The sequence below is a fragment of the Nelumbo lutea genome, chromosome 1, assembly GCF_056320005.1.
Source record: "Nelumbo lutea isolate HS-2025 chromosome 1, American lotus-T2T, whole genome shotgun sequence".
Classification (NCBI taxonomy): domain Eukaryota; kingdom Viridiplantae; phylum Streptophyta; class Magnoliopsida; order Proteales; family Nelumbonaceae; genus Nelumbo; species Nelumbo lutea.
The window spans coordinates 193,380,715-193,393,837 of NC_142684.1; positions in this window are offsets into that span (position 1 = coordinate 193,380,715).

The following is a 13,123-nucleotide window of genomic DNA, read 5'->3' on the forward strand; positions in this document are numbered from 1 at the left end:
ATCATGATTGAGCCTTGGTTTGGTGAAACCCCAAGGTCATGAACAACCTCTCTCAAGCGCATGTTCATCCTATGCATGAGTGACGGTTCTTCTATCTCTAGCAAGAATCTAATCCCCATGCATGCATTTCTTCAAACACTTCTAAGGCATCAATTCAAATCTGAATTGATCACCAACTGAATTGTGCAAGTTATCTCTAACCTTGCACTCAATTCAGTTCTTGAATAGAAGATCTGAATTCCTAGAGTCTCTCTCAAGCACTCTAGGAATTCCAAGCTGTAGATTAATTCGGCCAATCTGAAAATTGCAGATCTGAATTCTCTTTCAAGCAATTCAGATCTTGCAATCTCAGATCTGAGAATTCATATATGAGTTTTGAAGGTTAGTTGGCTGAATTGATCTGCAATAACACCCTTATTCAAGAAACTTCAAGTACAATCCATGATCATTTGAATGAATAAAAAAGAATTAGATTGCTGAACTGAAATTTTACAAGCTGAAATACATCAAGGAAGAATGGAAACAAGGAGAAAGAAGAAAGAAAATATAACTAAGAAACTGAATTCAAATCAAAAGAGAATGAAACTACAAATGATTTATTACAAAAGATCTTTGAATCACAAACCCTCAATTCGAACTCACCTTCTTCTTCTAGCTTGCTTGTCTTGAACTTCCTTCAGCCCTTCTTCTTCTTCTTCCTTGCGCCTAGCCTTCTTCTCTTCTCTTCTCTCAAGGTGGCCGAACCTCTAAGAGTGGGAGAGCCTTCCTCTCAAGCAATTGAACACCTCTCACCCCTCCTAGAGGCCTCCTTATATAGTTTTTCAAGGGGGCTCTTGCCCTTCTTGAAGTCTCTAGAATTGGGTGTATTACACCCCTCATGAACCTTCTAAAGTGCTCCCTCCTTCTCTTCAAGAAACTTCTAGGAGTTGCCGCCCCTAGCTCCCTTTGGCCTGCTATTTGGGCTACAACTTAGCTTGCTTTTGAACTCATGTGGGCTACACTCTAGGCTGTTATTTGGGCTAAAAATGGGCTGGGCCGAAATTTCCTTCTTGCTAGGCTTCTTCCCTTGGATTTCCCAAAGAGTTAGTTTGCACTTCTTGGGCCGAATGAAAACTCCCTTGCTCTCATGGTTGGGCCGGGCTGAACTTGATAAATTTTGGGCTTTCTTTTCTTGCTTTTGCCTTCTTTTTGTTGATTTGGCTCCCCCTGAAATCTTTCTTGCAATCAAGCTAAAATAGGGCAAAATCTAATTAAACCAGCATAAAATTTCATGCAAAAACCTCATAAAATATAGATAAATTGTAGGTTCATCACAAGCACATGGTTCGTGGTGCTCTCCTCTCCCACAACAGGAGCAAACTTTGACTCAGCAGCAGGCTCCTCTAAAGGTGACTCAGGTACATCCTCTGATCCCTGAGGATGAACCTCCTCATCACCGTCTCCTATAATTTCCACCTCGGGGACCGCGGGTTGGGCCTCCTCAGTGGGGAGCTCAGTAGGAATTGGCTCCATGGCCTAGGCCTCGGATGCCCTGGACGTTGAAGCTTCATCCAGACGCAGCCTTTTCACCGCTCATTAAGAGGCTTCGCGCATCAACCTCTGGCATCGTAGCTACAAGTAGGCAAAAGAAAAGTTAGCACGAGCTATCAAAACCTCAAAAAAGTAAGGAAAAACCCAAAGTAACTACCAGAGCTTAAACCAGCTTGCACGAGCTTATCTTCGGCAAGGTAGTCCGCGCAGATAAGGCCGAGCTCTGCCCAGGACTGGAGCACCTCCAGTGAGTTAGAAAAGGCCACCCCTCGGGGTTACGAACCACGAAGTAGTCCCATTTTTAGGCTGTGATTTTATTGGGCAGCTTGTGAAGAAGCTTGTAGCCTAGGCGGGGGGACAGATAATAAGACTGTCTGTGCGTGGGGGCACCGCAGGAAGCATTTTTTATAGACAAATTTGAAAAGAAGATTTCAAGGGTGAGAGAGAGGCAATACTCGTGAAAAAGTGAAATAATCGCTACTACGTTATGAACAGAGTTCGGGTGTAATTGATCTATGGTAACGCCAAAGTGTTTCAAGACCTCTACAATCAACGGGTGCAAGGGAAGACAAAGGGTAGCCATGAGCTGCTCCTCAAAAATCACGATCTCGTTGTGATCGTGTTCCCAAGGAAAATTGCCCCCGGGGAGACTGTAGGAAAGCTCCCTCAGGAGGTTGTGCCGAAGTACTAGAGCCCGAAGCCTGTCCGAGGTCATTGAAGAAGGACCAAAATTGTCTGGCTCCTGACCTCGTTGAGAAGCAGATGCTAGGTTACCGGAGGCCTCCCGAGCCTCCGGGGGAGACTGAACCTCAGGAAGACCACGGGCTACACTTGAGCCTGAGGTAGCTTCGTCCCGGTTACTGACCCGGACCGAGGTATGCACCTCGGCCTCATCCAAAAGGCTATCAAAACTAGACATAACTAAAACCAAACTAAAATGAAAAGCAAAGGAAGACTCACCAAAGAAAGGTGATCGGACTAAAGAAATGACGCGAACTGGAAAGACCCAAGCTAATGAAGCTAGAGCGTGACCTCAAGTCGAAGGCAAGAGCTTTTTCTATGAGAAATCAGTCTCAGAACCCCCTATTTATAGCCACTGTATCGAAGAAGCAATGGTCCAGATCAAAGTAATCCGACGGCTCACAAGAAAACCGGTTGCACAACCCTCGAGACCAAAGATAGTTTAGCGCATTTTTTGGCATCCATGGGAATTATAGTTCTTCGTGTGACGTCTGCGTGTAATCCGCACGCGATCTGATAGGGCAACTTGAACTCCAAGTCAAATCCACTTGTCACATCATGAACTCCCCGCACCAGGTCAGGACCCCTGGCTCGGGGAGGGGGGGCAATTAATGAAGGGTGATTTGGCCCAACCTCATAATCAGGCGACACGTGTATGTGACTCGACATGAGCATATCGACACGTGGACATGACAACGTAGGTGACAACTCAGCAAGTATCAGCTCGCTATGGAGTGAGCTCGGGTACGATAATGTCCCGAGCTAAAGATACTTCAGGACGAGTTCATCCCAGTTCACGAATTAAAATGATCAAACTTGTGGCAGTCTAGACCCAAACAAGTGAGCTGCCTCGAAGACGTCTCACCTTAGGTAGAACCACCCCGGCACGTCACCAATAGTTCATCACAAGTAGCTCGCCACCAGGTAGCTAGCTACAAGGCTGCTCATTATCAAGTAGCCCGGTGTCCCGCGAGAAGCTTCCTGTCTAACAATCGTACCTACCAAACCCCGAAGGCTGCTCCCATGTCTCTTGTCTAATGGCGCAGTATCTGACAACTCTGAGGACTGCACTCATTGTCTCTCGTCTGGCGGCACCATGCCTACCAACCCCGGAGGTTGTCTCCTGCCTGGCGGGACCGTACTCTACAATGATCGCATTAGCCCACCTGCTCCCCAGTCCTGATGATAACAGCCAATCACTCCAAGGTGTTACCTGACAGCAGATCGCCGCGGTAGAGATTTGGGATCAACCCCTCCAAACTTGCCAGAATGTTAGTATATAAAGACTTCAACCCCCCAGGGGCCAAGGTATCGCATATTCACCACTCTCTAGCTTTCTCATCTTCTTGCAAACTCGTTCTCTTCCAATTTACAGCCGAGTACTAACTTACGCATCGGAGTGTTCTTGCCGGGTAAGCAACCCCGGGTTCCTTCGTCTCTTTTCACGCAGGCATCTCTTGCCCGTCGCCAACTAGAAGCACAGTCTCTTCCAGCTAGGAGTGGCCGGATTGTGCATCATCAAGTAACAATATAATAATATTATATTAATAAAAATTATAAATTAATGATAAATATTAAAATATTAACTATTAAATACTAATTTTTTACTTTAAAACCTAACACTAATTTTTGAGACTTGTCATACGCAGGTATCTCTTGCTCATCGCCAGCTAGAAGCACAGTCACTTCCAGCTAGGAGTGGCCGGATTGTGCATCATCAAGTAACAATATAATAATATTATATTAATAAAAAATTATAAATTAATGATAAATATTAAAATATTAACTATTAAATACTAATTTTTTACTTTAAAACTAACACTAATTTTTGAGACTTGTCATAGGCAGTGAGTCCACATATAAAAAAATACAATTGCCCCATCTTGAGGGCCCCAAATATCACTGAGAACTATGTATAACCAACAAGTTGCCTAGTAAAGATTTGTTAAAAACAATTTTTTAAGTTTGGGATGATGCATCAACCTCCTAGTGGACCCAAACTTTGGAGATGCCACTTCAATATATGAGCAATCTTGATTTGGCTTTAATTTGACTACATCATAAAACACGGATCATGACTAAATTAAATAGGTGGACTTGTTCTTTCTAATTAAACTTAGTTAGTATGACTAATGACATAAAGCTTAAATATATAATAACTTATAGAAACATAAGTAAACTTACACTTAGGGGGTGTTCATGCATGCTTTTATTTTTATTTGTTTTAGAAATTATATATTATCATAACAACAAAAAAACAAAACAAAACAAAAACACATCTTGATATGAACAACAAAGTTAGTTTTGTTTAAAATAATATATGCTTTTGAAACCATCACAATGATGTTTTTTCAAATAAAAACAAATTTGTAGTATTACATGTTGATGTAGGCACATCCGGCTAGGCCAATGGTGAGCCTACACGTGTAAGGCAGCAAAGCACATAGCAGAACCAATCAGGTCGTGGGTAGAGCCAATGTCAGCACCTCGCACTAGATCAATCAGGACGCATGCTAGGCTAGGCTTGGCAGGCCTCACGGAGCCAATCGCACGCCCTCACCTGGCGGTCCCAGATGATCGCCCCTCGGTACGGACTGCATCCAGGTCGTCCGTGGTCACCTGCCCCCTAGAAGCCTCAAGTATAAATAGGAGGCAACCCCCCTCTAGGTAAAAGGAGGAATACTCCAACTCTCTAGCTCACTCTTGAGATTACTTGCTCTCCTGTGACCTTGTTTGGGTGTTTGCATCTCAGATCTCGTTCGCCTCGTACCCTCTTACTAACTTGATCATCGGAGTCCTCGCCTCAGGTCTTCACCCGAGGCCTCTGACATTTTCCTTCCCTACAGATCCGATATTGAGATCCTCATCCACCTCGGGTATTGGACACAACGAATATCGGACCATGGGCCACGAATTTCCCTCATCTCGGACTCCACTCCTCGGCCATGCTTGTACTCGAACTTCTAGTACCTTGGGTCTACTTGGACTAGGGGGTGAATTGATAGTGTTAACCTCGGCCAATCCGAGCACCAACAATTGGCACCGTCTATGGGAACATCGCTAAGACTTCCTTCAATCTAACTTACAATCAAGACTCCCTTCAACATGGTAAGAAACACCAAGAATTCCCAAAACCTGGTCACCAATGAGCAATACCAAGCGGTCCTAAACCGATTGGACCACTTCCCCTGACGTGTCAAGGAGGCATGTCCCCAAGTAGGAAGCCGCCCTCAGGGTGGTCGCCTTGCCCGGGCATCGGGCCAGTGGGGGCAGCGCGAGTTTGCGGACCCGCTAGCCCTCGACTCCGTTGACTCCCACCAGGCCAAGCCCTCCAAACCTGGTAGTAGCTGACGTGCGAGCCAACCCCCTTGGCACACAAGACCTCCCAACTGAAGGGAGAACGAATTAGTACAGTCTTGCAATTGACATCGAGGCCAAGGACATCGCAGCTGACAAGAAACACCACATCCACCTTGCACCTCGGACCTTCGAGACTACCTCGACGATAGACAAGCCAAAAGGAACTGAGACATAAATGGCCCTTCCCATCGTTGAGGAGAATGAGAGGAAGTTGAGGTACCCACCAGCCAGTAGATTGCCAATATACAGGCACAATTTGGTGCGGTGAAGGACGAACTTCGGCAAGTCAAGGAGAGCCGACGAGACACCTCCATGAACGCAACAACTCAAGGCCTCCTCCCCGGGTCAGCCCTCAAGTGCTCTGTCGCCAAGATGCTACCCAGAACCAAGGCAGAATTTTTGAAGGCACAGACATACATCACCACCGAGGAAACCTCAACTCAAACCCTCAGCGTATATGTTCTCGTCTCGATCAAGCGCCCTTTCATAGCATACAAATTTGGCCAAGGTTACACGCTCGGACTGGACCTCGGTTCAAGGCACACGACACTCAAAGGTCGAACGCCTAGTCGCCAAGTCCCCCACCTCGCTCGACAGCCTGGCCACAGTATACAACCTTTGCCAAGGTTACACACCTGGAACAAACGACGGCTCAAGGCATACAGCCCGCTAGAGGTCACACGCCTGCTCATTTTTTCTAATAGGGAACCTATTGGAACTCGGTTGTAGCCGATGAGTCGGCCCTTGATTTTGGCTTCAGCCTCAAAGAGACCCTCCAAACGATTGAGTCCTCATCCAAGCTCGAGATTGGCACCGGCCCACCTGGGCGATTGAGTAGATGGGTTATTGAGTAATGAATTTTCACAACTTGCGACCTCTTGGAAGGGGGAATCGACCCCTACACAAGAAACACAAGAAGGAATGCAACCGCAAAAAGGCACAAGATACACAACTTGGTGATCTCTTCAGCAGTAGGCAACCACCTTGGCTCCATGATAGTAAGACAAGGGAAAGTGGACAGTAACCCTGACCATCCTGATGGTTCAACTCAGCACGTGACCCCAATCACCTCGGAGGTCCACCTCGGCCTCGCCTAAGGGAATAAGTGTGTTAGGCTAATTTCCTAAAGCGAACATCTGACGAGCCACTTCAGGTTAATTTTTGTCTACTTGTGACCCTTTTAGACAAGCACAAAGTATACGGAAAAAATGCTCATCTCGTTTCACAATTCATCTTACAAACTTTTTGGCCCTCAAGGCCGAGCACATTTATAACAGAGACAAAAAAAAGAAGAACTGAAGTTGGCTAGGCCTCGCCCTTAGTTGGAGAAATGGCAGGATCCTCAATGATCACGTCTACAACCTCGGCCTTGTCCTTGGGGGCGAGAGAGTCAGAGAGCACCTATAACTGGTCAAAGGGGAAGTCCAACACCATCTTCAAAAGAGCCTTCTTGGTGTCGCCAATCCCCTCCAAGTAGGCTGCAAATCCATAGTGCACCAGACATTATTGGTACTCTGGCATTTGCTATTAAACAGCAACAATGTCCTGGTATTTTGCCTCGGCCTCAGCCTCTGACCTCCTCAACCAGTTCTCATCCCTGGTGTTGAGAGCCTTCTTGGCCCTTAAGTCATCCTCCAGCATCTGTCGGAGTAGCTTCTCCTCCTTCAGCAACGTGAGGGTCTCATCTCAGCTGCTCTTCGCCAAAGTCACCCGCACCTAAAGCTGCTTATTCTTCTTCTCGAGCCAAGCCGCACACTCGAGAAGGAGGCGGACGCGGTCACCGAGGCTGACATAGTGACAGCAGGCCTGCACTAATCATAACATCAGTAAAGCCAATAGAATCTAGCAAGCGACAAGTCAAAAAGAGATGGAAACTCACCTTGGCCAAGAAGTCCATCACCTTATCGACGATGGCAATGGGGTCCGTCTGCATCATGTCTAGGCAGTCCCCCGGAGGGACCATACCCTTGACGAGGGCCCTGCTGATGCCCTCAGTATCAATGGAGTCCCCCTTGTGGACGCCCCACTTTAGGTGGTAGAGATGGTTCAGGCACTCCCCCCCCCCCCCTTGTAGGCTCGGAAGTGGAGGGAGGAGCAAATGAGGGCCTAGCGGCAGGTCCCTTCGCGGGCGGTCTCCTCGGAGCAGCAGGAGCCCCCTTCACAAGCGATCTCCTTGGAGCAGCAAGAGCCCCCTTCCTCGGCACATCACCCTCGGCTAGGTTGTCTTTGTGCGCAGGCCTCTTCGTGGGAGGTGCTGGCGGCACCCCAGCTGTTCTTTTCTGGCTAGTCTTCCTTGGTCGATCTTCCTCGACCTTCTTCCCTCTGTTGCCCCACTAGTGGGGGCCTGTGGACATGGGGTACCCTTGGTGGGCGCGAACAATCGCCTTTGCTATACCTATTCGCTAACCGGCACACATGGCCTTCCTCGGGTAGACAAAATGAGGCCTGGTGAACTAAAGCACCTCCTCACAGCAACTCATTGGTCACCCCAATTGTGTTGACTCAGCAGATGCACTGTCCGATTCACCTACGTCCCATCCTCCCTATGGTGAAGACTCAACAACCCGTTGAGGGCTCGACCGCCAACTCACCAATTCGGGGACTTGTGACCAGTGTGACCCGTATCTGACTCCAAGAACCACTTCCTTCACAACCCACGACATTGCATAAAGAGACTCCCTCACAAAGCGACAAAGTCACCAACTCGAGTACCCTTGCGCTTCCTCCTTGACACCCTCAGCTGAAGTCGAGACCTCACGAGATGCACCCAACATTCATAAGACTAGGGGAAACCTCCCTTTCGGCCGCCTCACGCCATGGAAAACTCAGAGCCAAAGCCAAGGCCCCCCCTCCAGGTACAGCCGACCCGAGGCCCTGCATGAGCCTCGACCATCCTCGCATTTCAAAGAAAGGCATATCGATGTCATCATAGGCCACGATGCGCACAGGTCCATCAACGCCTCATAGTACGAGACAATGCACTCCCTTCGGCCAAAGTCGAGGCCCCTCCTATCTCGGGTCCCCACCCCGGCCTCGGGAGTGGGGAGCAAATGATGTAGGCACATCCAATTGGGCCAATGGTAAGCCTACACGCGTCAAGTAGCGAAGCACAGAGCGGAAGGGTCATTGCGCTTTCCTCACCTGGCACTCCCAAATGATCATGCCCTCTGTACGGACTGCATCCAAGCTGTTCAAGGTCACCTGCCCTTAGCAGCCTCAAGTATAAATAGGAGGCAATCTCCTCTAGGTAAAAGGAGGAATACTCCAGCTCTCTAGCTCACTCTTGAGATTACTTGCTCTCTTGTGACCTCGTCCACCTCATACCCTCTTACTAACTTGACCATTGGAGTCCTTGCCTCGAGTCTTTACCCGAGGCCTTTAACATTCTCCTTCCCTGTAGAATCGATACCGGGATCCTCATCCACCTCAGGTATCGGACAAAGTAAATATCGGACTACAGACCATGAATCTCCCTCATCTCGAATTCCACTCTTTGGCCACGCTTGTACTCGGACTTCTAGTACCTCGGGTTTACTTGGACTTGGGGGTGAATTCACAGTGTTGACCTCGACCAATCCAAGCATCAACAAATGTTATATGATTCATGAAACATGGTATTAAATAATCAAATGAAAACATGTTGTTTGAACCAGAAATTCAAGAACACATTTGTTTGTTTCAATTTTGGAAAAAAATTTAAAACTAAAAACATATTTTTGTGTTTTTTATTTTAAAAATCAATTTATTTTCAAACAATATGATTTTGATTTATTTTTAAAATTAACTAACAAAAAAAATTCGCACTGGACAACACCTCTTGAATTTTAACTAATCAACCATCAAAATAAATCATTTGAATATTGTTTTATAACAAGTGAAACTGATGTGATTATCCCTCTTTATAAACTGTTGTTCTTCTTAATAAATCCTCTTTTATAAATATCAGAGATTCAAATGAAGTATTATACCATTAGGTGAGCTTTTATTGTTAATTTAACAGGAGCAATTCCAATGATACATATCCATGTGATTGCCATAGTTCCCTCGTTCTCACCATTATTATTGTCGGAGAATGAGGGTGGAGTTTGGTCTTTTGAACAAAGATCGAGGAAGGGTGAGAGTTGGAGTTTTTACAATCATTTACACTTCCCCATCGGCCATCGCCACTTAAATCTTGAGGTTAAATGTTTTTAGCCCAATGTTGAGGTTAAATGTTTTACAATCATTTCCACTCCCAAAGCCACTTAAATCTTGAGGTTAAATGTTTTTAGCCCAATGTTTTGAATGTTTAAGGGAAAATTGGTATTATGAAAACTTTTGGAGTGAATCATTAATGGCTCTAAATGGTGCAATGACAAAGGTCTTATTTATGTTATGTGGAACTAGTTAATAATGCATATATAAGTTGTTTTTCAAAGTTCAAGGTGTATTAGTAGTTTCTCGAATGTACAAGGAATATATAAGTAATTAACCCTAATTTAAATATAAGAATTAATGAGAGTGATTTGAATAAGGAAAAAATTAGTTATTCAAATTACATTTTTATCCTTACAAGTAGAGATGGATCAAATTCAAAAGTCGGGATATTTTAGTCAAATAAAAATTCCACTCTCATTCATACTTTTAATAGTAACTAGTAAGTGTGTACATGCTTTGCACATGACAAATTTTTGATGACGATGATGATAATAAATAATATATTTCCAATATTTTCTATAGTTTTTTTTTATTTCTATGTCTATAAAGTTATTCTTATTTGTCACACTTAATTTTGGTTAATATGATAAATATACAATAGTACAGATTTGCCCAAATGTTTTCTACAATTTGTTTTTGTATTTTTATACTTTTGTGTGCTTTCATCTTTTTAATACAATAATATAGATTTTCCCAAATGTTTTCTACAATTTGTTTTTTGTATTTTTATACTTTTGTGTGTTTTCATCTTTTTAATTTTTTTATTGTTTAATAAAAGGTTGAACTACTTGTCAACAAACAAGAAAATAACTCCATTGTTGGGTTAATTTTATATTTATATTTTTTTTGGGCAAATTTCTTAAACTACCCTAAGGTTTAGGAAATTGACTAACTATACCCCTATTGTTTTAGTATTGTCTTAAAGTACCCTTACTATTTTTGACAATTGACTAAAACTTCCTTACCATCAGTTTCAGTTAACAGAAGGATTAAAAAGACTATTTTCCCATCATTCTTCTTTGAATTTTCAAAATTAAACTTTTGACACCTTTTTCATATTACCGAGGCTTATCTTCCTTGCCATCAATGTCTTAAAGTACTCCTCTAATTCTTCTTTGTCTTCCTCGGTCTGCGCAAAGGGCTACCTTGTACATGTACTAGTTTCAATTTTCAAAGCCAACACAACATCGACCCCTTCTCTCTCTCTCTCTCGCCACTGTTGCAATTTGCAGTAGTGGCAGACCTCGCCACATAGGGGTGTAAATGGATTGAATTCGAATCGGATCAGGCAATATCTGAATTCGAATCCGATTAGAAAATCCAATATTCAAATTCGATTTCGTATCCGACGAATATTGAAAATTAATATTCAAATTTGAATCCTATTAAATATTTGAATATTTGATTCGATTCGAATTTGATTAATTAATTATTTTATATAATTAATAAATATATAAAATAAATATTTTATTCATATAAAGTATATAAAAATATAAATTATTTATATAACTTAATTATTATATTACGCATCAACTATGCCTTTAGCCTTTTAAAACCTTGCTTTCTTGCACAGTAAAAGATCTAACAATGGAGTGGCTCATGCCCTTGCTCATAAGGGATTAACAAACCAGGGTGTTTTTGTTGGTGGTTGCCTTGATTGTTTCAGCAATTGGTGCAAGCAGACATTTAGTAGTATATGTCTTAGTCCTTGGTTGCCTAGCTTAGGCTTTTTTAGTGTTTTTTGTTGTTGTGGCTTCTTTCTTTGTTGGTTTTCAATTTATTATGGTTGTGTTTTGTATTACACACTTTTAATAGTAGTATATAGATTAAAGAAATTCAGTTTTAACCGAAAACCAATTTCAATTTCAATTTCGATTTTCAGTTTTGGTTGGTTTATATGATTCATTTTTTAACTGAATAAATCGATTGCTCACCCCTAATTATTCATTAGGTCATGGTTTTATTAATTAATTGACTTGTTAACTTGTTTAGGCTGTAAAGACTATCAATTAACTAGGACCCAAAAAGTTCATTGGGTCAAAGCATAATCGATTCAACCATTCGAGTCGCAATTAATCACACAGAGCCATGAGTCTAACTTGAACTACTGTTGTAATCGGAATTGTCTTTGCGCCAAATTGTTACCCCCGCTTCATTTGGGAGAAACTGAGAAAGAAAAAAAAACAAAAGAATCATCTAAGCAAGGTTTTTAAAACCAATCTGAAAATCAAACCGCTTTGGCCACTGATTTTTGAGTCAACAGTTTGATCGTTCAGGTCGAGTGGGTCAAAATGGTGAAGGAAAATTTTAGGTGTTTATTGCATCTTGACCATTGAATTAGTATACTAGGTCATAGGTTAGGAAGAATATAAACAAAGAGAAGGAAGTTGTTATTGGCTGGGAAAGGAAAGGGAAGAAAGAAAAAAAAAAAGAAAGAAAGAAAGGAAGGAAGGAAGGAGAGGAGGAGGAGGTGGTGGTGGTGATTCACCTGCAGTGGTAGTGTTGGCGATGGTAATAGACATCACAACAAGCTGACGATAGCAGATCCGATCTTATATCTCATCTCAGATCTCCCAGACTCTCTCTCTCTCTCTCTCTCTCTCTCTCGTCTCAGTGATCTTAGATATGAGATCTCAAAACTAATATCTCATTTCAACCCCTCCTCCATCTCTTGATCTCCTCTCTCTCTTAAAAAATTAAATAAATTGTGAATCATTGCCTGGGTCGAACAGTTTAGCGGTTCCATCACCTAGGTCAACGGTTTTTTGACTAAGTTAGCATTTTTTTTCTTCCAAAAAAGTGATCTATTGATTTTTAAAACAATGCATCTAAGTGTTTTTTCCCCTACATGCACAATCTACTACACTTATAAAAGATTGTGCCATTTCAAAGGATCTCCTAACTTTAACTGCATATGGTTCCTACAAAGTGTTTCAGATGTGCGGTCTAAGATGTTTTTGTGAAACTTGCAAGTGTTTAGATCTTTTTTAACAAAAAAAAACTTTTATTATTTTGTTTGTTCGACTTAAAAAAACGAGAAAGATCCTCTACGGCTTTAACCAAATGTATTTCATTACCAACTTACCATATCTTTCCGTAACATAGATTTTTTCTTGATTTATTATTAAAAAGGTAAATTGCTGAAAACTGCTCTCAAGTTTTGGACCACTGTTAAAATTAAACTTAAAGTTTGATAATTGCAATTACCTTTCCTGAATTTTATTACATAGGTTTAGAAACCTTTTAAAAAAGACATTAAAGTATCTAAAATACACGTGTAGTTACTTTGTCCAAA